This window comes from Helicoverpa armigera, chromosome 11, assembly GCF_030705265.1.
Source record: "Helicoverpa armigera isolate CAAS_96S chromosome 11, ASM3070526v1, whole genome shotgun sequence".
Taxonomy (NCBI): domain Eukaryota; kingdom Metazoa; phylum Arthropoda; class Insecta; order Lepidoptera; family Noctuidae; genus Helicoverpa; species Helicoverpa armigera.
Genome location: NC_087130.1, coordinates 4,907,166 through 4,932,324, shown reverse-complemented (window position 1 = coordinate 4,932,324; position 25,159 = coordinate 4,907,166). Strand labels below are relative to the sequence as shown.

The following is a 25,159-nucleotide window of genomic DNA, read 5'->3' as shown; positions in this document are numbered from 1 at the left end:
CATATCTAGGTAAAGACTTTAACATCGGCGTGCATCTGAAGAATTCAGGTAAGTTTCAGAAGTCGTGCTATTTTTAATAATATTCATTTATACCCCAATATACCTGTAAACATTCCTTATTATCAAGCATGAATATATTTGTGTTCCAAAGTTGAACAGAGTGATCCTTCTGTTCGAATGAACTTGGAGACATTATCAGTTTTATATGGTTTGGAAACCTAATAAATATGGTACAGTTTCAACTTAAATCACAACATAGTAAACCACAACTGTAGATGAGATGGAATATAAGATGAAAAGGGTAATGAAATTGGTGGCTGTCACAACTAAGGCTTAAGAAAACATGAAACAGGTTCAAAAAGCCTAGGAATCTTTCTAAGAATGTTCACGTACCTAATAATATCTTCTTCAATAAAATACACAGCTGAAAAAGCTACACTGTAGCTAAAAAGAAAATACTTGAAATTCATACTCGTTCTAAAGATATGACTTCAATATGATTCCTAAGGCAAATAAAGATATCAAAAACACAGGCTGTTATTTTGATTTGGTAACGTAATGTTTGGGTGACTTGAAGATGAAGATGATTATGATCGTTTAAAGTGTCCGCATGCAGCATAAAAAGCCGTGTTTTTTCGAAAGCGACCATTATTTGATCCTGGATTAGAGTGCATAAAATCTTACCTAGGCACTGGTCATATGTTAAACTAAACCCTGAGGAATACCTTTAGGTGTCTGAAATATGCATAGATGATGCAACCATGCAACTATACATTGACTGACAGATCATGATCATAGATTAAATTTTGAAGAAATCTGGAATCTGCAGTGGTTGCTGAAATTGTTGAAATTACCATCTATGGGATATAAATTGCCCTTAAAAGATTAAGTAAATATGGACCTTATTGAATCCGAAAGCTTTACACACTCCTTCGAACTGGTTCGTCAAACTCTTTAATTTAAAAGTAATGAATCATATCTTTTACAAACGATGAATTGCCATTTGAATGACGACAATGGGGCATTATTAAGTGCGTCCAGATTCGTCCAATTACGCCAATTACAATCTCCCGGTACATAGCATGTGGATGTGGGTGTATGTGTTATTTCCTCATCCATTGTGTTGTGTCTGCACAAATTAACTAATTCGGGATGTGATTTGGTCTTTTGTTGCTGTTTAGCCGGTTATGTCGTTCTGTGAACTAGTTTGAACAAGTGCACCTGCTATACCTATCAGTATGAGCTGTCGTGTCGTAGCCCTTATGACGTCCAGCAATTTGTCAGAACAACTTAGTTTCATTCTACTGCCAAGGCTTCAACCGAATGAAGCTCTAGAAAATAACACAGTAGTTCTCTGGATCCAACACACCAATTTTCCAATGAAAGTGGTAAACGCTTTCTAAATCAAGATTCTAGACTAGATCAATTTATTCAATCTTTAATATAATATAAGTACATCAGTGGATATCGATAACAGTATCCATCCGCCATAATTGCATCAGTAGGGGCGTCCGTCCGCTGATCGTCGGGTGTCTATAGCGGACCACTAATAAATAATTTAAATAAATTGACGGACGAGATTTACTCATTGGTTGCTTCCGTCTCTCAATTACGTTTTATTTATCACTTACTACGCGTCGACCGTTGTGAGTATTGGGCTAACGACTAAACTATCAAGGAAGAAGTCCTTTGATTTTTTGGGGAAGGAAAACGCTAGGCATTAGTCATCGCCTTGAACGTGATCTCCCTGAAAGACATTTGCTAGGCGACGTATGGTCCTGATTATGAATAAGCTCAAGGATACCCTGATGTACGTTATCAGAAGAACACTTATTTACCTATTTCCTTCGACGATAAGTGGTTACCTTCTGTTCTGAATTTTACGTCAATACTTATGCAAGAGGCTTAAATCTAATCCTTCCAAAGGTACACATACACGATCCTAAAAGTATCGTAATTTAATGATCTTATGATTTCCAACGAAGTTCTTTGTTTTCTGTACCATCCTCATGAGTAATCACAATCTGACAGCAGAAATGCTTAATATAAAAACTTGATTAAAAATAAAAACAGAGCGAAATAATTAACTTCTCTTATATAATTACTTGTACCTGCGTATGAGTTAGTGCCCTCTCTTTTTGGTGCCTTCCATTATCCTGTTGAATTAATCCCAGTCATCATCATTTGGTACTTTTATGTTTTTTGTTAATTTTCTGTTGTTATTATAATTACGTACGTGCGTTTGGAGCTTAGTACGAGTAATTTATATTCGGGATTTGAACCTTGAAGGAAAAAATATTGAGGAGAAAATTGGTTTGCAGAATTTTAGAAGACAGCTTAGAACTTCAAATAGGGGCACATTACATGAAAGCTATGTCAAACGCGTTATTGAATAGATCATAATTGCAGAAGCAGAAAATCCTTACATACAAAGGCCCTACCTCATTACTCTTCTTCCCCGCAGCGGAATATTCAATTAAAAAATAATCTTCTCCGTAACTCAAAGTTGTCCCTGCTTACTATTTACACATGCTAAGCTATTTATCATTATATAATGGTAATACTTTTTGTGAAAGTTCCGTGTCGCGATGCCCCCTCACGCGGTGTATCCGGGATATTAATCATAGTGCTATTAGTGCCGATGGAGGACTGAGCACCGCCCTATCCACTATTCCGTCCTAAATGAATCTATTTTCAATGAATTTCAATTGTTTCGTTTTAGGCGTATCCTCTTCGAAGATAATCATTTAATTTTATTATTTTGTCTATCTAACGTTTGTGTCCTTAGGGAGACACTGTAGGTCAAATACAATAAAACTAAAATAAATAATGGTCACATGAAAACCACAGTTATTTCTCAGATCCTGCAAGCTATCTCTAGCCAGATATCACTATCATGAAATATAAAACGTTAAAATTATTTTTTGCAGTTGCTTCGTAATTTCTAATAAAGTTGAAGAAAATAATCTTGCTTCGAATAAAAACAGAAATACAAGCAGACTAAAGCCATATTACTTATCAGCTATCTTATTACTTCTCTAAGAAGAAGTTCTCAAACCTCTAGATAATCTAAGAAACTACTGAATGCATTTGAACGAGATCTAGTAAAAGAAATTGGCTTCGATGTTCACTAGAATTTCAGGATCACTGTTCAGTGTTTATGCAATTATCGAAGTGAATTTTATTGCTTATTAAATTCAAACTTAGCCGTAAATAATTACAATAAAGAAGATTCTATCTAACGGGAGTGTAGATACAAAAACATGAGAGCAAAGCTGTATTTTTTATCAAGGAAACTAAAATTTTCTTCAGGTAATGATAATATCTAGAAATCCTTTTAGCTCAAAACTCCGGTTTCAACAAACATAAGTGTCGACTGCATGTTATTTAACCTATTCACACTCAATAAGCATTAAGGAGGAATCATTAAAGTCATACAAACGCATTTCAATCAACCAGCAGACGGGCTCATTGACACCGCACAATAAATTTGGCAAATCAATTGGCAAATAGCAATATTTGGACCCGGCCATATATTGAACATGTCTATGCTAATGTATGGATAAATTAAGCGCATTGGCGTTTATTAAGACGAATTTACGTCGCGTCAGGGTCTTTTCTATTATGTGATAAATCTGTGCTGCGATTTGAGTTGCCTTTATAAAACTAAGAATAGTTATTTTGCCGTTGAAATCGTTAACACATACTACATTGAACCGCTGAATGATTTCACAAATATGGTTTATATGTTAGGTAATAAATAATTCACCTCTCTATCCGAATGTCCTGAACATAAGCAATAAGAAAAGATAGTTATCACACAGATTTCCAATGATGGGGTCCTTTTTGCCAAAGCTTTCTTTTAGCTTGTCCTCTCACTCTGAAAGAAGTCTTATTTTAAGAAATTACACTAAATTAGCCAATTGCAATTAACAAATAGATAACAAAATTAAGGATAAGAGAGTTATAACATGATCCCCAAATACATATAAAAATAGCATTTCGCAATATGTAATTTCCTTGCAGACCGACCGACTTTGATAAATGATGTGGCATTAGATATGTGTCAACTGAAGACGTCAATAGACGTCGCCTAATTCACAATGAGGTCACAGGTCTTCTAGAACATTGCATGATCACGACGACCTTCATTATTTTTATATTTAGGTACCTAATGAGATATAAGATCTTCTTGGAATTTTTAAATTCTTTCCTTTAAAGTTTGCTCAAGGTCAACTTTCACATTTTCCAGTACATCATTTTTATTTCCTTTAATTACCCCTTGTTTTACTCACAAGCTCCTAAGGCACTACGTATCTGATCACATTATGCGAAGAAATTCCGCGAAACATATTTACACAATAATTATTTTTGAATTAACGCGATAAAGTTAAAGAATCACCACAATATGCAAATTTCTCCATAAAGGCTTAATATTAAACATTAAAATGATTGTTATTGCACACGTTAATTATCTCGACCTTTTTAAATCGTTCAGGTTAATAATACTAAAATGCCATATAATTATTTTTCGGACACCATTAAATATTATTAAGTTTTTTGACATTTCTTCTTAATTGCTTGTTTTTTAAAAACTGTAATGAGATTCCTTATACTGGGTGTCCCATAAGTCCTTTGAAATCTAAATTTCGAATAAAATTTAAATGGCGCGCGGGAATGGCATGCGGGGTGCGGGGATAGCATCAACGGTCTTTCGGAATTCATTCACCATGGAAAGTTTTATCGGAGCAGACCGTGGTTTTTGTGTGCTTGAGTTTTATCACAACAATGATTCGGCCACCATTGCGCGGCGTAAATTTAGAGAGTATTGCAATTTGCGCACGTTTAATGACTGTCCCAGTGTTCAAACGGTTAAAAATTGGGTTCAACAGTTCGAGGTGACTGGATCTACAATTTTAATTTGTTGAATAAACAACGATCGGGCCGCCTAAGGACATCACGGACGGAAGACAACATCGACGTAGTGCAAGAGTCAGTTCGTGAAAATCCCACTCAATCCATTCGTAAGCGTTCCAATGCATTAAATACACCCAGATCGACGTAACAGTTCATTTTAAAGAAAGATAAGAAATTACCATCCATAAAAAATTCAGTTAATACAGGAATTAAAAGATACGCCGCGCAATGGTGGCCGAATCATTGTTGTGATAAAACTCCCGCACACAAAAACCACGGTCCGCTCCGGTAAAACTTTCCATGGTGAATGAATTCCCAAAGACCGTTGATGCTATCCCCGCACCCTGCATGCTATTTCCGCGCGCCATTTAAATTTTATTCGAAATTTAGATTTCAAAGGACTTATGGGACACCCAGTACAATCTCATATTTTACGTTGCAGGTAAATTGATTCGATTGTATTACACATTAAGTTTGGATTATAAGATTCGACCGATATTAATAAGGTGTCAATGAAACACGTTATAAGTGTGGAATATTTATTAGCGGGGTCTTATTGAAATCAATTAAATTAAAGGTATGTTGCGTATTTAAAATAAAATATAGGTAGTTGTTTTGTGTAGGAGATTTACAACGACCTTTTGTATGACTGTTATTGGTATGAATATAACCTTTTTGAAAACAGTCAATAGCGATATCGTTACCCATTAACCCACATCCCCCAGTTGCGTCCGACGAGTTGTGCGGAAAACAACAATTGTTTTTCCAGTCGCTGATCATTGGGATTGTTTATTTATTTATTGTGGCCACTAAACGGGCGTGTGGTCCGTATTCCGCGGCGGTCTCCACTTTTCAAGCGGCGGTGTGCGATCGCTCGATAGTGTACCATTAGCGCGAAGAGTCGCGCCGGCATCCAATTGTGCGCTTAGATAGCGCATACAAATGTCGATCGGCGGGCTCCGTTCCCGCCTCGCTCGCCCCGCTCATCTGCATTCAATCCCATTGTTGCCTTTATTATTGGATATATGCGTAATCGCTAATTTATGGATCGCACTGACCGCGCCAACGTCACCAGTGATCTAATCTACGTTTGCGGCTTTCGGCTTGTTTACGTAGAGTGCGTTTGTGCGAGGACTATTGTTACTATTTCCATATCATGTTATTGTAATAAGAATCAACTGTTTGCAATTTCAAATGGACTAGAATACTTTATGTCAGTAAAACATATCTAATTAATGAAAGCGATTTCTTGTGTAGCCTATGCACATAAAGATGTTGCAGTAGATGGAGATAGAGAGTGGGACGGACCGCATTGAATGCTGAATCGTTTCTTCTGGTCTGCGATTTCAAAGCATATAGCTAGATATCGATGTGATATCTTAGGGTGACAATAATTATCTGCAACAAAAAGGCGACAGGATCGTAATAGGGACTGAAAAGACGCGCCGGGCGCGCCGCCGCCGTAAAAAGCGCAAAGAATACACCTCGATATAATCGCACAAAAGCCGCTCCTGAATCCTACCTCAATGCTAATTTCCACTATCGCGCTCGCCCTCATTCATTTTCAATCGGAGGCAGCCTCCGCTTACTTCTATTTTTTTAAAGATCACATTAAAGAATCGAATATGGTGGATGTTTTTTTGCGCGGCCGGTGCGTGCGACGCGATTTATTTATTTGCGAGGTTTTTTAAAGCGACATTCCGGCTCGCTGTATACTTGTGTCTACCCGCAATTGGCATTTCGGGCTAAGCGCGAGCTATACAAAGTCGCCGGTTTTAACGGTTGTTTTTAACGCTCGACCCTCTCGCGCAAGAAACCGAGGATACAAATAAATTATTAATCGTTTGTCCTGTCTTTTATAAATTAAAATCCGTCCTTTTTTTGGTCGAGCGCCCCGGTCGTGTATTTTTTGGTTGCGTCGCGTTTCGTTGTCTGTCCTCGAATTTATTAAAAAGCTTAAGCCAGAGGTGAGCAATTAAATCTGTGACAGAAATTAATACGGGAACGAGCCGGGGCGCGCGGTCGACCGGTCTGCGCCACCATATTAATTCACAGCTTGTATGCTTTATTAATCCTCTTATTATAAATAAAGATCTTTCAAAGTGAGTCCAAAGTGATATCTCAAAGCGGAATTTTGTGCGTAACTTACCTTTTCGACAGCGCTACGTATGGGAAAAAGAACATAAACATATAACGTGCTCCGTGTACACAATCCTTACTACGTGTAACTTCAGGGAAGGTTTTTTGGCTCACATAATATATTAAAGAAAGCCTTCCGGGTTCGTCGGTCCGAGAAATTCATGAAAATTATCTAATTACGTGTGTGCAGAGAGAAAAATCGCGAGTTACTTACGTAACCGCCCGGAAAATTACAGGCATAAATCACGCGGCGGCGGGCGCGCAGGGAGGGATGATTTTCCATTCGCTATCTTTTACGTTGGTATTATTTTGATTTATTTCCGTACGTAATGAAAGCGTACGTCTCGCTGTTGATGTACCAGAAATCCAGTGGTTTATTCATTTCTTTAGATTGCCTTATTGGATGGGCACATCGTTATTAACTAAGTAGCCGATCTATAAATCTTGGTGATCATAAATTTAGTAGTAAAATAGGATGAGGATTACCACAAATAGGTGTTACTTGTGTGAGGAATAAAACGGCGGACGTTGTGGCGAGGTGTGGAGCAGTGGGATGCGTGATGGGGCGGTATACACGCTCGTTAACATGGAAAGTGCTACATTCCGCGACACCGCACATTAGGCTGCGGCCGCGCAATTATGCCGCGACTCTCATTGCGCGCCCCCGAGTCTCGCGTCCCTAGCTGCCTTGTTGAATAAAGATGTAACCGCTGCGATCAGCCGGCTTACTTGTACCCCGTCATAACAGCCTCTTTATATTTATTTCCTGTACTCAACACAATCTCACGATCATCTTGTGCCTTTTCAAGGTCTCTTGCTAAATACGGTAATTCATGGGTTGTTTTATCATGAAATCTTAATTAGATCACAAAAATTCAATGTCTGTGTGTATCCTCAAGTATCTGACACTGTGAAATGCAAGTCTTACCCAACTACGAACGGCTTGTTGGTGAAAGTAACTGTTATAAATATCACAGCATTCATTGTATTGTTTGACCCTTAGGCCGGGTTCAATACATCGGCGTTTTGTCGTCAATACGCAACGTTGTTATTGTGTATGTAAGTACGCGACGCGGGAATGCTGGGAATGACGCGTAATGGCCGCCATTATCGTTGCGCTAAGCAGCCAACGAGACGCGACCACCGGTCTCATGCCCGATGTCAAGTGTGTATAGAGCTTTATAGATACGCAATATCTCCGGTTAACTCATAGTGATATGTTTTACCTATACATATTACCACTCGATAGTCTAGACATGAGTGCTTAATTATGAACTAAATAATAATAGGTGCTAAAAAGGTAAAGATTTTTCCTAAAGGTAAATAAAACCAATCACATCTGTCTGTAATTATACCTAAAAGAGCTAAACTAACGCTACATAGTCAGCTATCAAATCACTATCGAAACATAAATCCGGCTATCAATCGTTCCAAAGGCCACATAAACCTTATCCGACACAAACTCGAACGGTAGACCTAAACAAATCGTATAACTTAGAATCCAGAACAAAAGGACCACAAATCTCTAACAGCAGCTCGAACATTTCTTAATTAGCCACTTTTTATTGAACAACAAATTCGGTTAACTTCAACAAAGGGTTCTAAGAAAATAAAATAAATTTGATTCGTGACGAATCACGAAGGTGTTTCGCCTGATCCCTCGTAACCCTTTTTGTGACTCTGACTAATCTAGAGATGGCCTCTGAAGGTTTTTAATTAAAGGTAATGTAACATAGCAGCACGTACCTACTGCTACTACGCCGTTTAGGGCTGTACCAAGGTCTGCCAAAGTTCTGGACCTGAAGGAATGTATCTTCAAAAGTTGTGTCTCACGATAATAAATTGGAGATTAGTTATATTTGACTGTCATCTAATTTATCATATTCAGTATTACAATTGCGATCGATAAATAATTCAGTCCTGCCAAGCTACAGTATCTGCATATCTACGGGATTGCCTATCTATTTTCTTTTATCAGTGAAGGCTTCGTCAAGGGAGATATTGGTTTCAGCTTTCTGTAAACAAGCTCTTGTTGCTTATTGTGAAGTGACAGCCCTGCGACGTCAAGTGTACGGCGGTAATTAGTAGAAAGCGCTCTCGAGCAGTGTGAATAGCATCAACAATGTAGCCGGTAGCCGCCTCGCCACCTCTATATTCAATTAAAAACACAATGCCCCGACAACTGACCACTTCTAAGAAGAAAACAACCTCACTCATCTTCGCGCAAACTAATTCAACTCGCTATATCGACCATAAATTATACGAGCGCTATGTATTGTTGAACGCGAACTTTTATTAGTTTTAAAGATAAATTATCCAAATCGTGATCATTGAAAATGACTCAACACACGAGACCCACATGTAACTGCTCTCGGACGGAACCTTTCTAACTCGTTGCCCAAAATGTTACATTAAGATGATCGTTAATAGTCGCCTTGATTACCATCTAAGTTGAGTGGTGAGCGATTATTTCGGAGTCGGCTTCTTGATGCGAGAGAAATAAAATGTACGCGCACGCGTCGCCACCGGGTTACGCTGTCGTTAAGAAATTACCGGGCGCGCCGTCGACGCCGCCGATTTTATCGATGGAATTTATCGTCGACACTGGTCGACTCGCGCGTGCGCCCTTCCCTATCAATGCGCATACGATATATGGGCGTTTAGAAAATATCCAATATGATCCCAGATATCTACGAATCGTTAAGATTATTATCTAACAAAAGTCTTCATTCGGGTCGTATGATTCAGATTAACGGAAACAGCATTTATTGAATAGCTAACGACTCTACATACATTTCAATCAATAAAATGTGTTCATTCATTTGTTTTGAAAACAATTTCTCCGTTTTCATTTATTGAGAGCACAGTGAGGAGTGTGTGCGCGGGCGCAGCACGGTAGTAACGAGTGTATAATTATTGTTGGCCGCGGCGCCGGTAGCCGAAAGGCCGACTCATCGTAATTTGATGGCGTCGGCCGGCCCGCCCCGCCGCTGCCGACAAAAAACTAATTAACAGAGATGGACCACGAGATAGCCACCTCTACCTACTATGTTGCATTCGCGAGAACAAAATAAAACACTGTGAAACCATGACGATGACATTCAACTGGATCATTTTTGTGATTCAGAACCACGTGTCGCTTTAATTACAAACTAGTTCCAGCCTCAGACTGCATTCCTTCTAAGACTTAGTGGGAAGCCAAACTAGACGGATCCTAAGCCTGGCATAGAAAATACTCAGTGTCAAATTACCATAGAAAACCTGTCGCTTTGGTTTATGATCGTATAGATCGTATATCGCTGAACGTTTTTATGGCTACCTACTGCGCACTTAAAGTCAGAATATGGACACCCACACGCACGTATATGTAGATGTGTTAGGTATAATGTGTAAAACATGCGTGTCGTGTGTAGCTGGGCACACTTGGTGATAGATTGTCGTGATGATGGATCGCGCGACGGCCGCTGCTGCCCGAGAGCCGACCGCAAACACGACACAACACACGCTACTTACTTGTTATTGCGCGCCAGCTTAACAACATTGGAAAAACAGATTAGACTCACTCTGTTTTTAATATCTCATAGAAAATAAAATACTGGTGTCCCCTACTCTTGCACTGTAGCTATGTACTTAGCAATTGACAAAACGTTATTGTCAATGGTCCATTTCTAACAACATTTTCTGACCACGGAATGTTGCCTTGTTGTCCTGGCTTTGGAATGGTGATAATTATCTTTTTTAAATCTCAACGTAATTATCATCTTTAAAACATTGTCTTTTTCCTTTTCAACATTCTGAAAAGGGAGTAGGTACGAGAATAAAATAATGAGTCCTGGTAATTACATGAAATCTCGACTCCAGAGTCAACAATGAATAAACCATGAAAAATTATTTGGTAGCGGCCAGGACACGGTTGCTCGATTTCCGAAATTCGATAACCAGCCGCGACGCGTCAACAAGTCGAACTTAATCATTTTAAATATGTACTTTTAACCCTGCAACTGTATTGTCGCTGACGTGACTCGCCATTGTTTGCCAGTTTTACCACCGTTTTATACCTTTTAGTGAACGTTCCCAAACGTAGATATTATTATGGCTAACAGGCAAAACGAATTCTCTACACTTTGATACGATGAATACATAACAATATTGACATCGGTAAACAATTAATTATGACGGGACCCACACCATTCGTGCCCAACAATAAAATTAACAAGGAATACTTTCGAGAAGTGCTAATTAAAGGTTTTTAGAATAGAATGTGACCTCGCTTTGATTACACAAAATATGATTGTTTTTTGGCGGCGCCGAAATCGGACGCTTCATTAACACAGGGACACGGCGCGACCCAAAGAAATGTCACGTCAAAATCGTTTTCCGAGAAGCGTAGAGCTACCGGAGCCGAAAGGGAATTAATAAATACAAAAGGGTTATAAAAACTGTGACAGAATTAAGAGCGGGCGCGTTAAAAATGGAGGTGCGAGCGCGACTGCGACGCGAACAAGTGAAACATAATGCGCGAAACAAAGCAGCCGGAGCGAATGCCTTAAATCATTTTTAATTATGTTATGGCGCGGGCGCGGCGCGTATGCGCACGGCTTGGGTTACAGCGGCTGCTGCGCGCACTAATCACGCGTGCGCACACGTATCTGTCCGTCCGATGCGTGACCCCGTCACGTCCAGCGCGCCACCACCTACGGGGTGCACGATCATAGAACAACTTGTACGTAACACCGCCTCGCAGGATTTAATTACCGCCATGTGCAGGCGTCAGATACTCTGCTGTGCATACTCAGCTTAAGGTTAAGAAACTATAGCGCTTCGTGAATCTTGAGGTTTGGCGATAGTCAGAAATACACAGTACAAATTATCTGCTGCTTCTAAAGCGAATGACAGCTAACTCTCTAATATTTATTGAGGTCTATCGAAATAAATGAATGGCGTCCAAACATTTGCGCTGACGCAGGTGCATTCACTGTTTCCTTGCAACCTGAGAGAGGTCAGGACCAAAAATTACGTGCTCTCCGAGGCACGAGTGTATTTTTCAAAACCCTAAACCAAAAAGCCATTTAAGCCCGACCCGGGAATCTAACCCCAAACCCCATGCACAGCAGAAAACCAACGAGACAAATTATATTCTTATCCCTTAATTGGCATCAGGCATCAAATATATCCGTAATGAGTAGCAAATTTTTTTATAACGCTTTATAATTCTGTTGCCCCTCAAAATAGCCTTAAAAGTTTTCACAGAAATGTTTTAGTTTGTGTTGTGTGAAAAACAAGCGATTATTTAAGAGTCATACGTAACTCGGTGACTCATTGTTGGCCGGTTCTTATTTCACGGTAGCTTAGCGGCTGACTAGCGACCACCGAGCGACACAACATGGTGCGCCCTTTGAATGAAGAAAATTAGATCAAGAAAATAAACAAGGAATTTCCATATTTTATGTGCTTGCGTAAAAGATTGCGTCTTCGTCATTCATGTGACATTTAGGGAAGTGTGGTTAAAAATAAAGTTCATCACAATATTCAGATCGTGGGCAGATAAATGTCACGCTGTATAACATTACAATGAAAGAATACTTTAACAGACATACGTATAACAAACGGGACACAGGCAAGTGGTTCCTTTGCTTTCAATGATCTAAAATTCAAAGTAACAGTTGCTGTCTCGTAATTAATGTAATTACCTAATAACACGAGAGTACCTAAAGCTGATGTAGAGGCCTCCTATTATAATTAAAAAGGCAACATGTTGATGACGTTAAAGATTAACTAAGACCGTTAAAGGTCTTAGCTATAATAAATGCGAATTGAAAATTGCAAAGCTAATGGAGAGGTATACAAACACAACTAAAAAGGTAAATGACGTGACGATAAAGGCCCCAAACAAAAAAAGTTTTAAAAATCTTCAGTCTCTAATAAATACGAGCTTTAATAAATTCTCGCACCACATTCAGTTGCACGCAGCACGAACACCACATTCCTAATGGTAAACAAACAGCCAGAGTGGTCTGCGTCCGATTCCAACAGAACGACGCCTGTTGTGACATTGTACTGCAAATATAAACTTCCTGATAAATGTGGCCTTCAGACAATAACTACTACCCTTCAGATGATGGCTTCAGGGGGTGTGGGATATAAGACAATCGAAAAGTCGCGGGTCTCATTTGATTAGAGGAGATTTTCTTATGGGGCCTCGTCGTTTTCAGAAGTAAACTAGTAGGTAAGCTTATAAATTATGGATGCCTAACATATTTACTCACCTAATGCAGTAATTTAAGCTTTTATACTCTACTTTTGGATCAGGATTTAAAAAAATGTTATTAGCAGTGACTGGATTTTTAGTGAGCCTATTTGCATTAAGTACTTAGATGTAATATTTAGAGCAGTGCGAGGCTACGCACGCGCTAATTTGCCACATCAAACCGATATCGGGTACAGTCAGCAGTGTCCGAGTTCGGAATGCATGACCGATCGGCCACGAGGAAAAAGCGCTCGCTCGCCGGTGAATGAAGCGATTAGCGTTGAATGGTCGGCCGGCACGCGGAACCAAACGCCCGGCACGACGCGCGCGCATCCACGCCGCGCTTTGTCTCAGCTCGTTTGACCCGTGCCCCGGGTAAAAACCGTGCCTGACCAAAAACTAATAAAAAGCCCAAAAAACTACCATCGAGCTGTTTTTAATTGGGGAAAAAATGTAACTGACCGCGTTTTTGTCGATTAAAACGACTCGACTAGTTCTTTCTAATGCATTATTTTTGTTACGCCCCAGTCTATTCTAATGCAGATGAAGATGCCTGTCCTTGTAATGATGGTATTGCTACTTCCTACCAACGTTTTTATGTAAAATACCACAGCTACAACTACATACCTACTTACTACTAACTATTTTAAGAATGAATATATTTAAACCGTCATTAAAGCTCTTCTACACAATTGCACACGATCCGTATCCGATTGTATTTTTTGTGCAAATGGCTACACCGCACTCGACCGTTACGGGAACGTTTTCCTCGACGGATTCGCTAAATTCGATGCCTGAACGCGAGATCTTGGTAGAAAATCCGCTCGTTTAGGATAAATCCCTTAGGTAACAAGGCGTTTGTTAGGCGAGCGCGCGAGTCGCGAGTCGGCGCTAATTTAAGCCGGGGCTGTGCGCTCGAGCAGGCTCCGCATCTCATTTACCTTATTAAGCGGCAGGCTCGCGGCCGGCCGCGTCACTCAACGTCACTCGCGCGGCTGTGCGGACGCATAAACACCTCCTTAGCTACCGTCTATCGCCTCTCTAATCGGAGCCGCGCTCACACGTTCTAGCCAGCGTTGTTCACTTCGCAATCTCTAATGAATAGATCGTAACTCATCAATTACGTAAGTACCACGACACCATGCAGATCCTATCCGCGTATCCGCAGCTATGATTCAACCTTTAAAGACCAATATTATCTTTATTTAATAAAGGGATGCAAAGACTTACTATAGAGTACGTTAATTCGTTTTTATTATCAAAGACATGAAAATCTGTAACCGTGAAAATATTAAAAGCAGATTGCTTTAAGTTGATTTTTTGAAAGGAAAAAGTTGATTAGGTGCCTTTAAAATGAGCGTGTAGATATTCATAATTATCTCCTTATACGTATAATTTTGCTCGAGGTATAAAATTGAAACCTAAAGCGCTCAGAGATATGAACGCTGAAATCCCGACAGGTAATGATGTTATTGGTGCAAGCAGTCGGATAAATCTGTGCTCCCGGCGCAGGCAGTGTTTCAGTAATGAGCTAATTCGGCATGCGCTCGCCTCTCTCACATAACATACGTGGGATCTAATGCTGCTGGGAATGCCAGGAATGCACTCCGCACGCTCGTTTTCATAACTCAGTATGGAACATTATCTACTTGCTTGCGATTAGACATTCTCAGAATCATAATCGAAGAACGTTAGATGCGCGAGATGTGAGAGCTTCAACTGTTCTATGGGCTGAATTCAAACGCTCGTAATAACATTGAACCGGTTTAAATGCATTGCCAAGTTATTTAATCTTAAAACAAAAAATAAATACTTTAATACAATGTAGTAGGTACGACTCACAATCAAACCAGTAGAATAAAGTGTGAAGCGAGATAACATCGCAAAGACAATAGGCATTGTTTCTGAGTGTAAACAAGAAACGCTTCGACCAATCGGATGGCGTTCCACGGCTTGCGAGCGAGAGTAATTAAAAATTCAAATTAGGAACGTCGCCCCTCGCGCGACGCGGTTGGTGATTACACAGCGTTAATTACCAACGACCAATTAAAAGTCGGGGCGACAGAGCGGCACGTTTAGCCGGCCAATAGGGGCGCGTCGCTGAAGCGAGGCGTGGTAATTAAGACGAAGCGAAAGGGTTGTGATTTTCCGGGCGTTCTCGGGGGCGTGCAATTAATCACTGCCCGACGTGAAGGAGTGGCGCAGGCACTCCCTTGTCTGTCCACATTGTTTTAAATAGCCGTTGATGTTACAGCCTCATATACTTACTTATGTAAATTAAACAATTAGATACTAAGTTCGACATTCGATAGAAAATCACGAACAAAACAAACATCTGAACTATCAACTGACTTTACTTTTATTAACCTCACGCGTTTCTTGCGGATCCTTTCGTGGAAGTGTAAATTTTACCTTTATTTCGCCATGACGGCAACTTAATATACTTAGCTACTGAGTAAATAAAGATCTAAACCGACTTACGCACCCTTCAAAGAAACAATAACGCGGGTTTATTTACATGCAGCGATTCATTGGGACGTAAAACAGGTGTAGGTGGAAGAATTGGGCTCAGGCTTTAGTGGCTCCCAACGACCCGGAGGCACACAACCCCATCCTCACTGAGAACTTTAGCAATCACGAATTGTAGCTATGGCCATTTATGTTTACAAACAAAGGTAAATGTCTCAATTTATCAAACTGCTCGGTTCAGATTAATATGCTCTTATTATTTTGATACTTGAAGAAAATATTGCTCGCCTAGATTCTGCCCGTGGCAGGTATAAAGTCTCGCTTTCTCGAAAAGAACAAACATTCGTTTCATTGTTGGGGGCTTACAACACTGTTATTAACAAAGCCGATGAAGTATAAATGATCCGCGTAGCCATTCCTGAAAGAGAGTTATTCCAGCCTCCCCCGCCCCGCGCACACCGCACTCCTCTCGCCCCCCCGGCCGTCACCGCCAGAAGAAAAATGCTAACACGCCCCCGCGAAAACTATTAGTTATTTTGGCACCCCCACAGCCCTCGCTTCCTTGGATTATGAACCTCCACACATTGTATTCGAAGAGGTCACACGCTTATTAATTTCAATTAAGGTACTCCTCGTGCATTACCTGCTTTCGTTTACTTACGATCACGCTGAAACAATACTTAACGCATAATAGCTATGGATGGGAACCTAAAGGGGTGTGTAACTGGCGATAAGGGCTAGTGCTAGCTACCGACCTCCCATTACCTACACAGGCTAAGTGCACATGAACGTGAATACAATCAACTTCGAACCTTTGTGGCAAACGTGGTTTTCTGTCATGTGTGCTATGTCCAACTACCTCAGAATCAGAAACCATGCTAATAGCCAAGTGGAATCTTTGGAAAACAATGCGACATTCGTATCAATCTCAAAAGCAATAAGTATTTGCAAAGTAACTGTCGCTGGAGCGCGTCACATTTAATATGTATCGAGTTCGATTCGGATCACCATACGGAGAAAATCCGACTGATAAGTTATTTGGATCCAATCTACAGATTGCAAAACCGACTCTAAAACATTGGGAGGGTTACAAAAAGCCGGCTTAACACTTAAATCTCGCGTTGCAGACGAGATGATGAAATTCAAAACAAGATAAAGAATATGGGCCATAAAAGTTTCATTGCTGTTAACTTATTTATGAAGTCGGCTACATATTTAAATGTGTACTTACGTCAACTGTACGTACATAGTGACTTGGCGTTTATGTATGTAGTATTGTTTGGTGTATTGCGCATTGAGGCATCCTTCCTTGGTTAGTGTCGTTCTGATATTCAGGCAACAGCTATGTTAGTACGAAAATTGTTTACCAAAAACGGGACCCATCTCTTTGGGTGTTGATGGTCTTGGTAGATTATAATTATAATCCAATCATCTGTAGAAGTTATCGGAAGAGTCTTTTTTTTATTTATTTTTACCTATTGGTAAGTAAAACTTTTGGAAATCATGAACCTTGATTTCAGTCATCCCATCTTTGGTATTGTTTTCTATTACAGAATTTCACGATTTACTTTCAACTATATCTACTATGACAACATCTGAAAAATATACTCATCATTAGGTATGTGCTACACAAACTGAAAGAAAAACAAATGCGTGTGAAAACAAATATGTGTTCAGACGCTTACGTTTCCTTGTTTTCATCCATTTTCCTTAAGGAGTTGGCAGACCTTCACACTGTGGAGTGTAGAATATTGCCATGTGTACTTGTCTCACAGGTAGGTACTGCCATTTTGAAAATTACACTCTAAGTGGTTTGAAAGTATTTCTTTCAGTGTAAAACCAGTCTTTCGCAGTACCTATAGGTAATAGATCTTATGATCTAGTATATTTGGCTCAAATGCTTAAATGGAAAGTACCCAACTGTCAATATCCCTCCTCTTGTTATGATGTTGGTATTCCACGTTCATACATTATCGCATTCGATCACAGTCCGGCCTCTGTGGCCGAGATACGCAAACATGTCCCTCGGCGCCCTCCCATCTGTCATAGAAGCTTCCGACGCAAGGCCTCCGCTTAATTGACCTCCCCATCCTCCCTCACATACCCACTAATATACACGGTACATAGCCACCATACTGAAATAAGAGACCATTTTCTGCGACCTAACGAGCAGTTTCTAACTTTAGCATCCTTATTTATTCCTCCGTAATACTTAGCTTTTAAAATAGAGGTCCAAGTTTTCAGTCATTATTGTGCAATTTCCTGATGTCTCTAACTGGATGTTTTACATATGGACCATGGACGTCCACGTGCATGACTTCTCTAGAACTGCCGCTGACAAATATAAAGAGGTCTATTATTCATATTGGTGGACATTGTGAAAGTGGCGGATGAATGCATGTCAATTACTCCAACGTTGGCGCGCGTACAATGTGTACAGTTGTTCGTGCTTAGTTGTGCGACACATGACAAAGTTTCCGCGGCCGCCCGGAGACGAGCTGTAGGTAATGTAACAACACAGCGGATGACCACTTACATAACATACACACAAAAGGCCAACACTTGCTGCACACAAATGAACGTAGTTTGCACATACGTTGAATAGACAAAGCACACAGTCACATGAGGTCATCTCCCCTCATTAGGTGGTTAGTTTTCCGGGCGTGTCCGCAGACTCCGGGGGGGTGAGGTGCACGGGGTAGGTGGCGGCGAGAGGGGGAGGGGGGTTTGCTAGACGGGAAGTTACTTAATTAATCCCCGCGCGGCCGCCATTGGCCAGCGGGACGTGCGGGCGGGCGGACGTCTCATCGCCCACGCGTTAATTGGGCGGGAAGGCGCACAGATTACAGCCACGATTCCCGTTAATGAAACCGGACTCGCATACCTACTGAAACATACCCATATCACTTATATGCAGCTATTTAGGTAGGGTTTGGAGGCGTTAATGTAATCTACACTTTTCGGGAAATCTTAGGTACTTATGCTAGCCAAATAGTACCTAAGCTAACTAAGTATAGGTACCTGATATAGAAAAGACTTACCTATACTTAACGTGTTTTATGAAATGAGAATGAGAGTAGTATAAAAACCGTGTCGAATCATGCGCATTCATCGAAAATTTATTGACATCTGATTGGATTCTATAGATTTGTTGGTAATCCCCTTACACCTGTGATGAATAAATAGTTTATATTATCATCTGTCAAACATGTTTTAACAAAAAGGAAATGAAAAAGTCGCGTATGGCGCTGTTGGAGCGTTAATAAATATTGTAGTAGGGAAGGAGTTGACTCGAAACTAATATTGCTCTCGTCGCGTCAAGTGAACGTATAAAGCTCAGATTTAGCGTGAGCCGAGGGCTGAGCAGGCGCGAAACGCCCAGGTAAAGTACCTACTTACACCTCGATATACGAGGAAACGTAAATTATAATATTGTGTGTGTCGGTGCTAACCCTCTCGCGCTCACGTCGCGGCGCCCCGCGTGTGTGCGCGCCCACTGAAAGAAAAGCAATTTCCTCCGGGCGGCGGGCGGCCGCAGGGGGTTGAGGTCTCGCGCGAATATAATTTTGTTCATTTTTTTCATTCGGGCGAGTTAATTCGGCTTCGCGGCGGAGTCGGCTATTGATTAGGGCGCGTCTTACGTTTTAATTTGTTTGCGCGCGCAGCCAGCGATGCACCCGGTGAGATGAGCGCCCCCCTGCCCATCTCGTGCACCCCGGCACATCTAATGAGCCTCTAACTACCGCCCGCTGTAATCACGAGCCTTTTCATAATCACGTCCGCGCCTCACATGCTCTACTGTATCAAGTACCTATGGGGAAACTCGGCCGAGCCTCTTGTTTACACTTGAGCGAAAGCCTCACACGATGTGGAGACCTTTCAGGGTTGCCCTTTTGTTGATGATCGATAAATATAACGTATCTTTATTTTCATGGGACTTTAAGTAACTTTCAAGTTAAGAATATACTGAAAAATTATTTGAGTAGCTACCAGAAATACCTGCTTATGCAACTTTTTAATTTGCATATTTAGGTACTCAAGAAGGTAATTTGTGATTAGAACATTGTCTACCCAATTTCAGCAGATTTTTTTTCTCGTCTTGTTGTGGGACTATTCCTTTTGAAACAAAGGAACTATTCAATTAGTAAGTTCATTAAAGCTTTCCCTGTGAATTCTGTGGAACTCTTAAATTCCGAAGAACCAACTTAACTAAGAGGTGAGATAGGACCGTACAACCACCTAGCTTTACCCTCTACCTAGTACCTAGTTTTCACGTTACATAGGTACACGCTCACTATCAGACACACACTTGATCATGATAGCGTAATTAACGTTGCATCGTCGGTGCGGCTCGGTGCGACGCCATTGGTCATCCCTCCCACCCCGCTCTGCCACCCCACGTGCCTCTCCCCCCCTCCCGGCCACCTCGCCTCACCCCCCGCCCTCGTGCCTGAAACAACGCCGGCTGCATGTGACACATTAGTAAATGAGACGACATTCGTTACCGGGGCCCGAGCGCACTAGGAATTTCCTCATTGAAAGCCTGCGGACTTGATGGTTTAACGCAAATGCAATCTCTAATAAAATGTTGGCGATCTCTGTTTCGGTGGAAAAGTGTTTGCTTGATCGTTAAACATTGATACCTACCTACCTCAACCTGAAAATGGTTGGGTTCGTACAAATTTATGAAATATTAAACAACTTATGAAAAACCAGTCACTAAGTACCTAAGTAAGACCTGTCAAAAAATATAAATAAATAGTTTTGTGACTTTATAATGATCATCCTAAAATGTATGTATAGGAATAAGTAAAATATGTCTTAATTCTTTTATACGATCACTACCTAACCTTGCCACAAGATTTTTAAACTTCTTCGATTTTCAGGATTGGTTCAGGGTTACTCTGTCATTCAACAATTAAATCTGTATTTCCTACAATAAATTATACGTACATTTAACTAGTGTTAGTGTGTCAATTAATTAGTTTTCCGATTTTGGCGTGTGTCCGAGGTTGCAGGGCGAAGCACCTTACTCAATAAATCGAGAGGCCGCCGCGGCCGCCTCCGCTCGGCCATTAAGGCTCGCGATAGTGGATACTCTTCGGGGTTCACTTTGTTTTATTACTTTCATTTTATTGTTTTAATTTGTGTGCGGGTGCGCTATTTGCGTGCGCGCAGTTTGTCGCGCGCCCCGCCCACCGCGCGGCGGCCAATGGCGCGCGGCCCGCTAACGAGGTGCTGTCGCGCCCGCACCCGCGCCGGCGACACGCGCCCGCGCCGCGCGCTCGCCGCACACGCACAGACATCGCGACAATGCTCATTGTTTCAAACTATTCTTATTTTGTTTTAGTTAGGTCCACCTCGCCGGCCGGCATCGCCTCCCACCGAGCGATAATTTCAATGTCGTCGCGTATATTGTGATATTGACTGAGATTCCACTCTGGCCATGTTTTATCGTCGGAGGCGCGTTTCGTCAGAGCTACTCAATAAGCAATAAACCATTCGCCTCCGAGGAGTTATTTTAAACCCTGACTGGGACTCGAATTGAGCCCACGCCTTTACACCTTTTAAAGGTTATTGTGTTTCCGAAACGCTAAGATATAAACATTCAGCAGCCTCGCAAACATTCACATCTTCAAGTGAACAGAATGCAAATAGACATTTTGAAATATACAATAACGAATGTATGAAATAATATAACCTACGCAGAGGCACCCGTTTTACATAATTTCAGTGTAATTTAAATTCGAAGGTTATGGCTCCTAATGGATCGTTAATATTGTCAAAAACCCGTGTGATATTCAAAGCAGAATCAGACACGACACAGCCACGAATAATATTAGGGGGAAACTAAGCAATTGATAGTAAAAATGGGCGTCGAAATAGAAAAATATCGCCGGACTCATTCGTGGCCTGGTAAAATATTCAATCGGGGCAATTCGGGTCCGCGTATAAATTTGGTACCGCCATTATTTGTAGCGCGTCCTCGCGACCGAAAATCGGTACCTACATTGATAGTCGTCATTTTTCTTGTAGGTATCGTTAATATTTTACGGGTGCGTGTCAACGGTTTATGGGCCCACTCTTAACACTAAAACGTTTTAGCCGTGCTCTCATTGTTTATACATTTTACTATCCACTTTTTATAGTTTATTGCAGCTTGAGTGCTGTTCGGGGTTATGACACGGCGTAACGTTCTACTGACGTTCGATTGTGAGTCATAGAAGTTGATTTTTATTGCGCCCTGATGTCAGACGGAAACTTTTGGAATTATCATGTGTATATTTGGCTGGCCTTCCAGGTAGTAAGTAGTAACCAAGAACGTTTTGTTGGCGTGCCTCGACTAATTCTAGTAACTGGCCAATAAAGTTCAACAGAAAGCGGTATGATCATTTAATGACAATCAAACTCCATTCTCATAACAATTTTGTATTAACGCGTCTGCCTACACAGACTTCATTTTCTTTTGAGAATTTCTCATTCAACCAATCCAACAATCTCAATAGGTACCCACGTACTTTATGGTTTCCATATTTAATTCCTACAACATTACATAATATAATTCGTTTCACATAAAATGGTGCTACCGTAGAACACAACAAGGACGGGGTCTTATCTAAGTGTAATTATCCGTCCAAGTTTGCGAGCTGAGAGAAAGAATTGCTGGAGAGTGTGTGCATGTGTGTGTGAGTGGGGGGTGCGCCGGGGGAGGGGCGGCGGGAGGGTAGGCTCACATGGGACGCGCTCTAATGAGGTGCCTGAAAGCGACAATGTCTGAGTAAAGCAAATGTGTAGGTATCTACATAAGGGAGGGCTGCCTCCTAGCTACGTTATATTTTAATGATTGTCTAGTGTGCTTTTACGATGCATACCTATATAAAACGAAATGGTGGACTAAACGACTTTAACAATTCAGTGCTGGAAGAACTATTTTTATAAAGAGCTAGTCTTTCAAGAGCTTATTAAAGATTCCCGCGTTTTCTTTCAAACAGTTCTGCTCTGACTGTTGTAACTAAACAGAAACACGTGGTTTTTATAAATAAGCAATCAGAATCCGTGAAACCGTGCATTGGTAACCAATCAGTGTAACAATGCCTATTAAGTATGATTTATTACAAAACCATGACACGATAACACAGAACATTTACAAGGCACATAAAGCCTTGCAATTTGATAGAGCCAGTTAATAGATGCCTACTTACTGAGATAACCTTTTTATTTGTCTATTTTTGCGTAACCTGACCAGTAAATCAAACATGTAGAACAATGCAATATGTGTGCGGTGTGAGAGCGGCGGTGGCGGCTGTGTGAGCGGTGGCCGGCCGTGTCCCCGTACGAGGCGTGAGGGTCGATTGCTCCTTCCGGTCCGGAGCCGGTTTTAATTTCCCGCGCGAGGCGGCGGCGCGTTAAGTTTAAACGGCCGGAGATGAGCCGCACACGTACTAATATCATGCACGGCCCGGGCCGTCGCCATAGCGACGCACACTCTTATGACGTGTGTGGCGCTGGCGCGGCGCGGGTGTGAGGCCGGGGGTAATATGATTTGAGCGCCCCCGGGCGGGGTGTCGCGCCCGCTTGTTTGCTCTCCGATGCAATCGCGATACGAGCCCCGCCCGCGCCCCGGCTCCCGCCGGCGACACATCTCTCACCTCCGTCGTCGATAACCGCATCGGATTCCTTGTTGCAAGCCACCGCATTCTATTGAAATAGATACCCCGCGCCCGCCTATCCACCTACCTACTGCTCTACTCGATTTACACGTCACCCCGCGCCGCACAATTTTCAACTCCACTCGACAGACCGCGTTCTTCCGTGTGGTTTCTGTTACCTATTACTTCATCGCCTCGAGTACGTGTCTATCTATCTACCTTCACTACGGCCATGAAAATTCCCTCACTCTTTTCGTCAAAAGTCTAAAAAGTACCCATTTGGAAACTTTTTACATCAAAGGAGAAGGGTAAATTGTCACCTCGACAACGGTGCTTATCCTCGTTATAGTCCTAATAAATCAATCACCTGATTCCGCCGACAACACAGTAACAACCGCCGTCATATTCCCGTGATCTTTTTGCGTGTTGACTCAATCGTGCGTTGTCACATCGAGTGTGGAATCTGGCGAGTTTACGCGGCGGCCGGTGACAATTACGCGGTGCCGGTGCTCATTAGTTGCGGCCGCGCAGCCGCTTCATGTATCATGTATTGCGCGTCGCTCGCAGCGCCAGCCACCGACCAGACAATAAAGCAATCAATCGGTACCGCGCGCCTCCGCAAACGAGCTGCCAGCGACCGACGACGACGCTGCCCGCCGCGATACATATGTATCAAACTATACCTGTCGTGTAACGCGACTTAACTACGTGTTCTGCACTTGTTTGCTATCCCATGCAGACGATCATTTCGGAAATGTATTGAGGTACTCTAGTTTCAGACTCTGACACTGCTTTACTGAACACTACCTCTAAGGCTTTCCTAATAGGGCATTGTGACTGAACGGTGTGCGCTGTTCGGGCGGCTGTAATTGCGGCGCGGACGCCGGAGGCCTCGGATAATGCCGTACGTGATATATGGTACTACGGCTAATAACAGAGCTCGAGCCCAGCGCCGATTATCCCTTTACCCGGCGCAGACGAATTCGTATCGATCGGAGCGTCGCTCGGTCTCAGCTAATGAGAGCGGGATTTACTACTCATTATCCACTTGTGTTGGTGCCCGGGGCGCGATGAAGACGTCGCGGGGTCGCGGAGCCGCGGGCGCACAATTTGCAGCGAGCGGCGGCGCTGGCCGGCCGGCCGTAGCCCGCAGCGCGCTTTGTACTTGATCCCGGTAATTGCGGACACCGCGCACCGTGCATCGCGCACTGTTCCTTCCGACGCCGCCACCACACGACCCACGCCAGCACTAGATAATTGCGCTATTGTTGCCTAGCTCAGCGACGAGCTTACAAATCGCTTTCTAGAAACCTATCCACGTTTAAATTAGAAGGTTCAAAACATCGAACGAACTTTGTTATTTGGACAATTAAGTTAGATAAGAAAATTAATAGTTCCATTGAATCGTGGCTGTAATATAGCATCGCATGTTCACTCCAGGCGGTGGAACGTTACCACACCCTGTTCTTTAAAGCAATTTTCTCTTACCCCGTATTCATTTCATGATGATCGACTACTTAGTTGAACATAAGTCCTACTAGCTAATATTTTAGAAAAGATTATTTATGATATCCGTAATTTTAAATAATTTCGAGCATACTTTTATGGAATTTAATGAATATGCACTGGTTCTCGACGATATTACAAAAGAATTACCTGCCAATAAAAATAACCATGACACGTTGCAGTATTTAGCTATGGAGATATTTTTTGCAAAATTTTCTTTACCAAACCATAT

The 25,159-nt window shown here is 41.8% G+C and overlaps 1 protein-coding gene across 1 annotated transcript in view; it reads left to right on the top strand.

Annotated features, from left to right (window-relative positions):
- LOC110370111 (protein-L-histidine N-pros-methyltransferase) overlaps nt 1–25,159 on the top strand; it is a 44,881-nt gene that overhangs the window by 16,460 nt on the left and 3,262 nt on the right. The window lies entirely within an intron of this gene.